At 40.6% G+C, this 12,865-nt stretch overlaps 2 pseudogenes; both read left to right on the top strand.

The window, feature by feature from the left end:
• Positions 1-3,120: 3,120 nt before the first annotated feature.
• On the top strand, positions 3,121-3,670 carry LOC126513258 (60S ribosomal protein L9-like; annotated as a pseudogene).
• A 5,610-nt stretch (positions 3,671-9,280) lies between these two features.
• LOC126513286 (40S ribosomal protein S12-like) lies at positions 9,281-10,608 on the top strand (annotated as a pseudogene).
• Positions 10,609-12,865: the final 2,257 nt, after the last annotated feature.

Raw genomic sequence — 12,865 nt, 5'->3', positions numbered from 1 at the left:
TCACAGTAAAGAAGGTTTAATTTAATGCAGTCCTATTTGATTTTACTTCTGGTGTGATATTGTTAAAGGAGATTTTTCTGTTATGTTCCCTTCTAGAATCGCTGTTAGGCAAGGTCTCCCATGTAGGATGTGTAAGCTTTAAGTCGACCTTTCCATGGGTGCTAGAGTCCCACTTGACTCTATTCAAGGTGGGAATCCAGATCTTCTCTACGCCATTTCTTTTGAGGGAACAGGGGAGTGGGGGCAGGATTTTTCTGTTTCCCTGGCTGTCCTGGAACTCACTCTGCAGACCAGACTGACCTCCAACTCAGATCCTCTGCCTCTGCCTCCAGAGTGCTGAGATTGAAGGTGTGTGCCACCACCGCTGAACCTTCTACCCTGTTTCATTACTATTTCTTTTTTCATGTTGGTTTTGTCTCGAGGGTTTTCTGCTTGTTCCTTCATTGTCTTTTGAGACAAAGTCTCACTCAGTGGCATAGGCTGGCCTGGAGCTCTCTATGTAGCCCCATTTGGTACCTACTCATGGCAACCTTCCTATCTGTTTTCCAAGTGCTGAGATGACAGACGTGAACCACCATCCCTACTTCTCAGCACCATTTACTGAAGATCTAGCTTTTCCCATTATGTCTTCTGGGTGACCTTGTTGAATATTAGTTGATTTGTAAGTGCAGCAGAATTTTAATTCTATTCCATTGGTTCATATTACTGCTTTTATGCTACTACCATATATATTTTTTTAATGCCATGGAATTTTAGGTAAGTCTGGTGATTCCAGTGTAATTTGTCCTCTCAGAATTGCCTTAGGTGTTGGGGTCTCTTAGATTAGCATATATTTTTACAACATTTGTTCTTTGTTTGTCAAGAATAACAATGAGACTTTGATAGGCACTGTGCAGAATTTGTATGCAGTAGGGACATTTTCACACTATCAAGTCTTCTGGTCCAGACAGCTTCCCATTTATTTGAGTGAGTCTTCTTCAATTTCTTCTACCAACGTTTTGTAGTTTTTGGTGAATACATTTTTCACTTTTTCAATTAGATTCGATTTCTAGTTTTTTATGCTATCACTAAATGGGATTATTTTATCTCATTAACAATTAGTTTATTGTTAACATTCACAGATATACCACTGTTTATATGAGAATTTTTATATTCTGAAGCTTTACTGAATTTATCTACTGGTTCTAAATGTTTTGTTGGATCTTTGCTGTTGTTAACATACAAGCTCATGGCCATCTACAAATAGAGATCAATTTACTACTCTTCCAGTTTTGGTGCTTGGCATTTCTTTTTTTGATCTGACTCCCCACCTTGAAATCTTTATTGAATAGGGGCGGTAAGAGCAGGCATCTCCATTTTCTACTGGCCCTTTGTCATTAGAAATGTTTTCAAATCTTACTCATTGGTTATGATTCCAGCTGTAGGGCTTTTTCCTAATAAATGTTCCTTCTTAGTTGAAGAATTTTCCTTTATAATCAAACTATTGAGAATATTAAAGGGATGGAGAAGTGGCTCAGTGGTTAAGAGCTCTTGCCATTCCCTCAGAGGATCCAGGTTCAATTCCAGGCAAAATGGTGCCTGGCAAACATCTGTAACTCCCTCTCTAGGGAATCTGACAGCTTCTTCTGGCTTCCACAGCTCCAGGCACTCATGTGGTGCACAGGCACCCATGCAGACAAAACACATAAATAAACATTGAAAAATAAAGGACACTGGACTTCCTTCATTGTCTTCTCTTCATCAAATTGAAATGATTATGTGGCTTTCTCTTTCACTCTGATACCATGCTGCATCACATCAACTTGTTAAACCAGCCTTGCATGCCAGTGATTTGACCATTATGCATGTTCTTTGCTATATGGTATGGATACAGGTAGATATTTTATTGAAGACTTTTGTACCAATTAGCATCAAAGAAATTAATATATAGAAACTAAGCACCATGTTACCGAACAACCAATGGATCAAAGAAGAAATCTGAAGGGAAATTAAAGACATCTTGAAATAAATGACCATGGGGATATGACATACCCCAAAACAATCTATGGAATGCAGTCAAAGGAAATTCTGAAACATTTTTGGCCATGAACATCTGCATTAAAAGAGAGGGAGAAATGAGCCTGGCACACAGTTATAATAAGAACACTCAGGTGATAGAGTGGGAGGATTACAAGTTCAAACCCAGCTTCAACTACTTAGCAAAGCCAGGCCAGTCTGGGTGACAAGTGATCCTGTCCCCAAAGAACCAAAAGAAGAAAGAAAGTTCAGATAAATAGCCTAGAACTGTAGTTCTGGGACTAGTAAAAGAAGACAAGAAACAAAAAACCTAAAGACAAAGTTAGAAGGAGGAAATAATCATAACAAAAATAAATAAAACAAGAGAACCCACAGGGGAAACATTAATGAAGTGAGTTCCTTAAAAAATAATAAATAAATCAGCAATCCCATAGCTAAACTAAAAGGGGAAGAAGAAAAGAACCAAATAAATAAGATCAGAAATAAGGGGAAAACATTATAACAGATGCCTCAGAAATGAAATGGACCGTGAAAGGCTATTGTGAGCTATCATAGCCAGTGAGCTGGATAACCAAGAAGAAACAGACACATTTCTAGAAAACGCTAATGTTGAATTGGAAGAACCAGAAAACTTGAGGAGACAACAAATGAAGAGACTGAGCAAGTAATTAAAACCTTCCCTCGCCACCAACAAAGCCCAGGGCCAGATGGCTTCATGGCTTTCACTCTAACGAACCTACCAAGAATTATTACCAATACTTCTTAAATTTTTTCCAAAAATATAAAGCTAAAGGGAATGTTTCTAAACACATATTATTAAGCCATCATCTTGATGTCCAAGCCAAAGCAAGAGAGAAATTATAATTCATGTATTTAAAAACAGTTTAATACTTTATATTGGTGTTTTGTGAGTGCGGTGAGCAGGAGAAATACACATAGACCCAGGGCCTCTCTGTACTTCAAATAAGAATAGATTTGGGGGACATGCATATCTCTAAAAACATTCAAAACGTATGAAAATGAGTGGCTGCCTTGATTACCGTTCTGCTAAGGTCTGAAGTATTAAGACTCTGCTTTTCTCTCTTTACCACATCTGCTGACAGAATGAAGACCATTCTTAGCCATCAGATTGTCGACATTCCAGAAGATGTCCACAGCAAAGTTACAGTGGAAGGCCCCAGGGGGACCCTCTGGAGGGACTTCAAACACATCCGTGGAGAGCTGAGTCTCCTTGCTAAGATAAAGAAGAGGTCCCAGGTTGACAAATGGTTGGGAAACAAAGAGCTGGCCCCAATTGGCACCATCTGCAGCAGTTCAGAACCTAATCAAGGGTGCTATGTAGGGTTTCTCTTACAAGATAACACCTGTGTGATTTTGCTTCGCCATCAACATCGTTATTCAGGAGAAGGTTGGAATTTGAAATTTCTTGGGTAAAAAATGCATCCACAGGATTCAAATGAAAACAGGTATTGCTTGATCTGGTTGTCAAGCCCAGAAGGATGAATTAATCCTTGAAGGAAATGATATTGAACTTGTTTCAAATTTAGCACCTTTGACGCAGCAAACTACAACAACAAAAATAAGGATACCAAAAAAGGTTTTGAATGGCTTCTATGTGTCTTAGAAAGCAACAATACAGCAGGCTGATAAGTAAGACCTGAGTCACCCAGCTCCAAAAACAAGATCCTGGATTATATAAGTACAATTTAGGACATCATTGGGAATAGTCAAAGACTTCTATTGAAAAGAAAAAAGAAACAAGAAAAAAAATCCTCTGCTTTTTATTGTCCTGGTTAATAATACCTGTTATGAGATTAGTTCCCAACAATAAAGAATTAGGCTGCTCAGATCCCTCTGCAATTTAACGATTATTTCTATTGCATATATTCCACCAGAAGTTGTTCAACACTTTTTTTGTTTTGCTTAGTTTGCCAGCTATAGCAGTGAAGCCATTCTGCTCTGTCTCATGAGGTCACATGCATCACATGCCCAAGAACTGCTGTCCATTACAGTTAAGAAGAATTGATAATATTTATTTTTACTAATGTCTTACTTGTAACAACTGAATCTCGCTATTTAGTTCACATTTTAATGCTACATTCTGTCCATCTAAACTTCAGAAACAGCATGCATAATAAATATTTTTAAAAAAACCTCAGCTTCACTATGTTCATCTCAGGCCACAGTTATTCTGTACTCAATATGCACCAGTCACATACAGTGTACCAGGCTCTCTGCTAAGTTGTGAGAAAACAGTACGGACAAGAACCACGACAAATGATATGTCGTTCAGCCAAATAGTCACCAAGAATAACGGAGTCTATGGGAAAATGTGCAAATGGGCCCCTACAAATGGGATTTGTTCGTTTGTTTTCTTTGTTTTTCTCTCTTACAAGATCACAGTTTCCCCTCCCTCCACTCCTCTCAGCCCCTCCCCCTCAAGTCCTCTCTCCCCCAAGTGAAGTCCACTCCTCCTTTTCAGTTCAGAAACAGTAGGCCTCCCAGGGATGTTATATGAGCACAGCATAGCAATTATCAGTGAGACTAGGCACAAATCCTCATCTCAAGGCTGATGGAGAAGGAGGAAAATACTAAGTGAAAGAGTCAGGGACATCCTCCACTCCCACTGTTAGAAGACCCACAAAAACAAGCTACATGACTATAACATATATGCAGAGGACCTAGTTCAGTTCCATACAGGCTCCGTAATCGTCAGTCTCTGTGAGTCCCTGTGAGCTCCGCTTTGTTGATTCTGTGGGCTGTGTTCCCGTGGTGTCCTTGACCCTTCTAGCTCCTGTAGACCTTCCTCCCACTCTTCTGCAGGCTTCCCCAAGCTCCGAGAAATGTTTGGCTGGGGGTCTCTGCATCTGCTTCCATCAGCTGGTGGACGGAGCCTCTCTGGTGAAAGCTGGGCTAGGCACCAACCATTTCATAGGCTCCCCACCACCTCCCCACCCTCGGTCGTGTTTGGTTCTATCCACCCTCGGGTTCCCGGGCTCCCTCTCAGGGGTGGGCCTTGAGCTGGACTAGTCACTGGTTGGCCACTCCCACAAGTTCTGCCCCACCTTTACCCCCAACACATCTTGCAGGCAGGACAGATTGTAGGTAAAAGGTTGTGTGGCTTTGGTTGGTGTCTCAGTCACACCACTGGCACCTTGTCTGATTACAGAAGGTGGCCTGTTCAGGCTCCATCTTCCCAATTACTAGGAGTCTCTCTAGGGTCTTAGCTTCCAGGAAGTTTCCGCATCACTCCCTAAACACCCTCAGTTCCAGTCATCTCTCCTAGTACTCTTTCCCTCCACTACTTTCCTCCCTCGCCCATGCCTGATCCCTCCTGTTCCCACCCTGATTGGGGCCCAGTTCACCCACAAAATCTATTCCATTTCCCCTTCCAAGACAGACCGTTAAGTCCCTACTTGAGCTCTCCCTATCACTTAGCCTCTTTGGGTCTGTGGATGTTTACATAGCAGCTAATGTCCACTTATGGGTGAGTACATACCGTGTCTGTCTTTCTGGGTCTGGGTTACCTCACTCGGGACGATCTTTTCTAGTCCCATGCTTTTGCCTGGAAATTTCATGATGTCTTTTTTTTTTTAAACAACTGAGTACTTCTTCATTGTGTAAATGTACCACATTGTCTTTATCCATTCTTCTGTTGGGGGACAGCCTTGTTTCCTTCCTGGTTTTAGTGGAATTGCTTTGTGTTTCTCTCCATTTAATTGATGTTGGCTATAGGCTTGCTGTAAATTGCCTTTACTATGTTTAGAGATGCCACTTTTATCCCTAATCTCTCTAAGATTTTACCATGAAGGTGTTAGATTTCTGCCAAAGACTTTTCCAGTACCTAACGAGATGATCATGTGATTTTTTCTTTCAGTTTGTTTATTTGATGGATTACACCGACTGATTTTCATATGTTGAACCCATCCCTGCATCTCTGAGATGAAGCCTACTTGAGCATGGTGGATGATCTTTTTTTATGTATTCTTGGATTCAATTTGCAAGTATTCTATTGAGTATTTTTGTACCTGTGTTCATGAGGGAAACTGGTCTGTAATTATATTTCTTTGTTAAGTCTTTATATGGTTTGGGTATCAGGGTGACTATGGCCCTCTAAAATGGATTTGGCAATGCTCTTTCTGTTTCTAATTTGTGAAATAATTTGAGGAATACTGGCATTAGCTCTTCTTTGAAAGTCTGGTAGAATTCTACACTAAAACCATCTGGCCCTGGACTCTTTTTTTTGGAGACTTTTAATGACTGTTTCTATTTCACTAGGGGTAAACATATGTCCTTATGATGCTCTAGATTTCCTTGGTGTCTGTTGTTATGTCCCCCTTTTTGTTTCTTATTTTGGTAATTTGGATATTTTTCTCTGTGTCTTTTGGTTAGTTTGTATAAGGGTTTGTCTATCTTGCTGATTTCCTCAAAAACTCTTCCTTTCACTGATTCTTTGTATTGTTCGCTTTGCTTCTATTTTATTGATTTCAGCCCAGAGGTTGAGTATTTCCTGGCACCTACTCTTCTTGGATATGTTTGTTTCTTTTTGTTCTAGGGCATCTGGTGTGCTCTTAAGTTGCTAGTCTGAGATCACTGTAATTTCTCTATGTAGGCACTTACTGCTATGGAATTTCTCTTAGCACTGCTTTCATTGTGTCCCGTAAGTTTGGGTATGCTGTGCATTCATTTTCATTGGCTCTAGGAAGACTCTATTTCTTATTTCTGCTCTGACCCAGTAATCTTTCAGTGGAGAATTGTTCAGTTTCCAATTTTGTAGATTTTCTGTTGCTTCTGTTAATTTTGAAATCCAGCTTTAATCTCTCATGGTCTTACAGGTGCAGTGGGTTATTTTAATCACTGTTCCATGTCTCTCTGTGTATGTTTGTGTCCATCTGTGTCCATGCACACACAAGCAGAGAGACAAGGGCAGACATTGGGTACCGTCCTCTGTCACGCTCTGCCTTTTTTCTCACAAAGCCACAGCTCACTGTTTGTTTCTACTGGACTGGCTAACCAGCAAGGTTCTGGAGTCCATCGTCTCTTCCTCCACCCAGATTCTGGGGTGAAGAAGCACATGTGCCCATGCCTGGATCTTTATGTGGGTGCTGGGGATTAAAACCCAGGCTCTCATATTTAATTGGCAAGTGCCCCTACCCACTGATCCCCAGTCCCGATCTACACATTTCTCTCAAGACTTGTTCTCACCCTTAAACAAAGGCTCGGGGGGTGGGGGCGCTGCTGGATCTCCAGAGTTGGTGCCGGCTTTGGGGCTACCCTCGAGTACAGCATGAGAATAAATTTATTCTCCTTTAGGAACTTAATCCTATCGAGCTGTCTCTTTAAAGCAATCAACAAGGCAGCTGCCATGATTAAAGCAGAATTCTTTTTCACAGGAAAACAAAGTCTGGCTCGATAAATTTTTAGATATGCTCTCATAAGAAAGAAAACCATAGTTCTTCAGTTCTCTCTCTCTCTCTCTCTCTCTCTCTCTCTCTCTCTCTCTCTCTCTCTTGAGACAGGGTTTCTCTGTAGCTTTAGAGCCTGTCTTGGAACTTGTTCTTGTAGACCAGGCTGGCCTTGAACTTACAGAGATCCACCTGCCTCTGCCTTCTGAGTGCTGGGGTTAAAGGCGTGCGCCACCACCTCTTGGCTTTCAATTCTTTAATAATGAGAAAAACTACATTTTAAAGGATATGGAATCCTAATATTATATAATTTACACTCACAACTATAGAAATGTATTTCAAGAATTAGCTGATATTTGAGAGTATATACATATTTTATATATTTTAAATGGAAAGAACTTTTCTGTGCTGTGGACAGAATCTAAGGCCTTGTGCATTTTAGGCAAGTGCTGGAGCACTGAACTGTGTCCCCAACCACTACCCCTTGTCATCCTTTATGGAATGGAAATAAACTCAAGCACCAGAAGGCTGACTCTAATGGAACTCCCGGTCTCATGAAACACAAATGGATTTGAAACGTAGAAAGCTTTCCCTTATATTCAACATTTATTCTAAGTTTACACATATGAAAACATCTGTAATGTCTACAAAATTCCCAGGTGTTTGCAACCATTAATAAATGAAAATGTTTGCAGAATTTCATGCCCTGGGGCAGAACATAAAATTTATGCTCATTTAAAAAAAAAAATAAAAACACTGAAGAATTTCCTTATAAGTAAGCCATACACTTCGAAAATAACAGAATATGTATAATTCATGAGTTGTGGAACAAAGCAGAATCTGTGGTCTTGAACTACACCACTCAAATAATGTCTTAGTGTTATCACATGCTATTACACTGATTATTCTGCTGCTTTGGGTTTAATGAATATCTGTTTGATACACAAATTTTATATGTTTTGTTTTAGTTTCTCAAAATAGTGTTTCAGGAATGTCTCTATCTTCTTCAAGTCTAAACAGCCAAATACTACTGGACATACACATAAGTCATATGAAATACTTGTGGCATCCAACATCTTCTTCGGGACAATTATCTCTGAGTGATGTTTTAAATGGAATTTTTGACATTTAAATGTTTTTGATCATATATTTAGATTTGAATCCAATCAGGTCTATAATACACTCATCTTTTATATTTTCAAAGAAATGTTTTGCTAGGTTGTCTAATTACCAAAATTATATGCAATTTAGGCTCCTAGATCCTCAGTATCTTGACTAATGTAACCTGTTTTGGATAAACCCTAATATTTTTATATTGCTATTTAATTAAAACCATCCTGGAATAAAATATGTTTTCATCAATCAAAGGTTAAATGTTAATTTACAAATTTTGACTCAGCACGTTAGCTACATGTTTAGATAAATGATGAGTAGGTATGCATTGAGGAATTAAATTTTGCTGCAGGGTGGTCTCGATAAGAGGCACAGTCAGGAAACAAACGCTTAGTTTCCAAAATACCTAGTGCACACAAAAGAAATTAACTCGATAGCTAGTAGGTTTTTGTTCTTGGAGCTTATCATGACTTCCATATTTTAGTAATTGTCTCCATAGTTAAGTTATTATATTTTTTCACATTGTATATGTGGGGGTTGTAGACAAATTGAGTTCATTTAATTGATGCAACCATTAATTACTGAATCATCTCAGTTTCAATCATTCTAGTTACGAGGTGATTTCATGATGAAGACCGTTTCATTTGTTTTAGAATTAAGTACTACTCCTGCACCCCCTCCAGACTTCTTAGTCATCCTTTGAACTGAATCAAACGAAGGAAAATGTATTAGCAAATTACAGCACCATGGCTAGTTCAGGTACCATAGGAAATTGACGTTACTACAGAAAAACTTCTCACGTGCGCTATAAAAACCATGATTTAAGTCACTACCCCTAAATCAGACCACTTCCTTTCAGTCAGTATGAAATGACAAGACACTGGCTTAAGAGACAGTCACCCCAGGAAGCCCACAGTCTTACAGAAGGTGTCAAATGTTCCCTGACACTGTTCCCAGCCAAGGTGCACAGCAAGTCAGTTCAGCAGGAGCATCAGCGGAGCACTGGAGGGTAAGGCTGGAGGGACAAAGGAGGTTGTGATGGCAGTGAGAAATGGTAGGTCACGGCACATGCAGCAGCAGCTTGGTCCAGGCCTGAGCACAGCTGAGGACCTCTGCAAGCCGGCTCTCCATGAGAGCATTCACGTAGCAGCACCTGCTAGCAGGAGCTGCTGTTCTAGGGATTTTATATACAACAGGTTTTTTTTTTTTATTTTGCTGCTGAATCCAATATAATTCGAATACAATAAAAACTGATCAATTCGAGAATTTAAATTAGTTTATGTGAAGTAAATTGCAATCGCTCATGTTGAAAACTAGCTGGTCAGCGTACCATTTACCAGTGACAAATGAGTCTTGTTGCTGTATCCTTCGATCCTCCCCGAGTTCCCTTTTTTTGTGAAATCAGTACGCTTTTCCTTAAAGCCAAGCATGGCAAATTTCTGTTGCTGATGTAGTCAAAGTTTTCTCGAGATTCTCTAGTTCTTCACGGCCTGTACACCACTGCTTTTTTTTTTTTAAAAAAAAAATATGCCTGACCTTTCCTCTGCCGATGAGTAACAGAGTTGGAAGATCGGAGATGCCTCCAAGATTTGGCCCTAGGTATAATTCATCACTACAGCTGAGGAAGACATTGCTGCTGGAGGTATGGTGGACGTCAACACTGCTTTCTAAGAAGCACTGGAGCCCAGCCTCATCCACGATGTCATAGCACATGGCATAAGGATAGATGTCTAACCCATCTTTGTGTCCTTGCATTCAGCTGTAAGCTTTTGACAACTGTCTAGCCCTTCTTTGCGTGCTCACATCCCACTGTAAGTCTCCAATGGGTCTCTAGCCCATCTTTGTGTGTTTGCATCCAATGTAAGTCAAGCTGGCCGAGCTGCTCTGTGCTGAGCACCTAACCAACCTCATTAAGTTGTATGACAAGGAGAAACTGGGGCGATGGTAGGCTTCAACAGGTGTTTGGGAGGGAAGCTGTAAAATGGTTGGTTGCAGTTGTGGAGTGGTTAAGGACTATGGCAAAGAACTGCATGCCAAGGATGCCATCGAAGAGTGCTTCAAATGCAAGAAATGAATACATAGACTTTTTGGCTCATAAAAATAAATGCGCCTATCTATCCTCATTCTTCAGCTGCCACAAATATACAACCAATATGTGTAACCTCTCTACTGTAAGAAATGTACTTGAGAAAACTTCCAACACTTATAAATGTGGAGCGAGGAACAGGCATGTCAGCAGGGAGCAGACGATAAATACGCATACTTTCCTACAGAATGCCAATTTATTTGGAATATAAATGCATGGAAGATTTAACTGAAAGGAGTGACATGAAAATAATGTGGTTGCCATGGACATAATGGAGTAGATTTGAGAGAGAGAAAAAGCGTAGCGATGTAAGAGGTTTAAGCGCTCCCGAGAAAGGATAATCCAGGTTGGGAATACTGGGCCCACAGTGACTGCTAAGTAAGTATAGGGATGTAAATTTGATCTGCAGATCCCACATAAAATGCCCACAGTGGTAGTAGAAGCCTGTAGGCAAGAAGCGGAGAGTTGAGAACAGTAGACCCATGGAGCTCCCTGGCCGGCCAGTCCTGTCTAATTAGCAAGCCCTGGGTCATAATGAGAGAAGCTGTTTCAAAAGAGCCAAGCAGACAGCTGTCTTGAGGAATGACACGCGTGCAAATCTGAACATGTGTTCATTCGTACACTCTTGAGCACACACATGAACACACATGCAATAAATAGATATAAGCACTCCCCCAATTGTGTACCTAGACAGTGATCGTTGGCAGGTGTTGAAGTCACCGCATGAGAGCTCAGAGGAATTCTTTTCAGTGAGTAAATTAGTATAACAGCAAAGCTGCTAAAAAATCTTACCGTTGTAGAAGAAAAATGAAGCATTTATATGCTTTGCTTCCTGATAAAATAGAAAGCAACCATGAAGTGCTCCTGTAAAAATCATATCGAGATGGTTCAGTCCATAACGGCATTTATTGCTAAGCCTGACAGCCTTAGATTGATCACCAGGACCCACATCATGGAAGGAGAGCCTGACATGGCATAGCTGTCCTCTCACCTCTATGTGTGCATCACTATACGCATGCAAACACACAGCCCTCTTTCTGTCCCTTCCTCCCTCCCTCCCTTCTTCCCTCCCTCCCGCCCGCCCACCATACACTAACACACACATACATACATACACACAAACACTTTTTAAAAAGAAAATGAAGACAATATCCTAACTGATGGTTAGAAGTACAGAATTTCCATTCATGGAAGCTGGCATTGTCTGTGGAGGAGCAGGGTTAGAAGGCAGTGTAGTAAGTTTGGTTTGGGCTATGCTGGGCTTGAAAGATTAGCTGGCTATCCAAGTGGAAATATCCACTCAGCATCCAAAAATGAGAAGACAGCCAAGGGTAGAAAGCGGAGGTGTAACAGCACATGAGACTGAACAGAGAGCAAACGGATAAGAGGAGGACCTAGGAAAATACGGGACCCGAGCTGCAGAAAGAAAGAAGCAATTCAAAAAGAGTTGGTCAAGAGTACCAATGAAAGAGGAAGAGGAAGGTATCATATATATGAATATATATGTGTGTGTTATTATAGCATATTTTATATAGAATTTTATATAGACATATATACATACTTTTATCTATGGATGAATACTTCAGTGGAAGAGCATCTTGCCTAACAGATTTAATGCTCTTGGTAAATCTGCAGCACTGGAAAAGAAATTCTTTATGTAGAGAAGGAGATAATATTGAAGTTTATCCACTATTGTTTGGCACAAGTTCAGTACCACAAACTGAGCCCATGGGCTCCTCTCCTCTTGTTCCTTGGATCCTATTCAAATAAGAAGTGCAGTGTACAGGGCCAGAGATCAGGCAGAACAAAGAAACAAGGAGCACAGAGTTTAGCCAGCGCTGAACTGCATCACGTTAGAAAGCGGAAAGCTAGTGGAGTTTGAGGCAGAGTAGCGAAGACACTCCGGAATAAATGGTGATGTGGACTACAGACAAGGAGGGAGACTCCTGCCCCCCAGGACTGGGGTAGAGTCAATGACTCCACGGTGCCAGTATAACGGGCAGCGCAGGACAGGAGATTGAAGGGGCAGATATTTATTTGGGGCCATTTGCTGCGGAGTTTTCCTTCCGTACAGATAGAATATACAACAGGGAGGCATAAAAATACTTTTTACACAGAAAGACTCCTTTATTTTGTATTCTAAATAAAGTCACAAACCATCTAACCCAATCAAAAAAAAAAAAGATCCTTGATGTTGAAGGCAGGGAAAAATAAAAAGTTAGAGACACCGAGAAAGGAGAGAGCA

This window comes from Alexandromys fortis, unplaced genomic scaffold (assembly GCF_014885135.2).
Source record: "Alexandromys fortis isolate MF-2015 unplaced genomic scaffold, M_Fortis_MF-2015_v1.1 scaffold_127, whole genome shotgun sequence".
NCBI lineage: Eukaryota > Metazoa > Chordata > Mammalia > Rodentia > Cricetidae > Alexandromys > Alexandromys fortis.
This window is presented reverse-complemented; position numbering and strand designations above follow the sequence as displayed.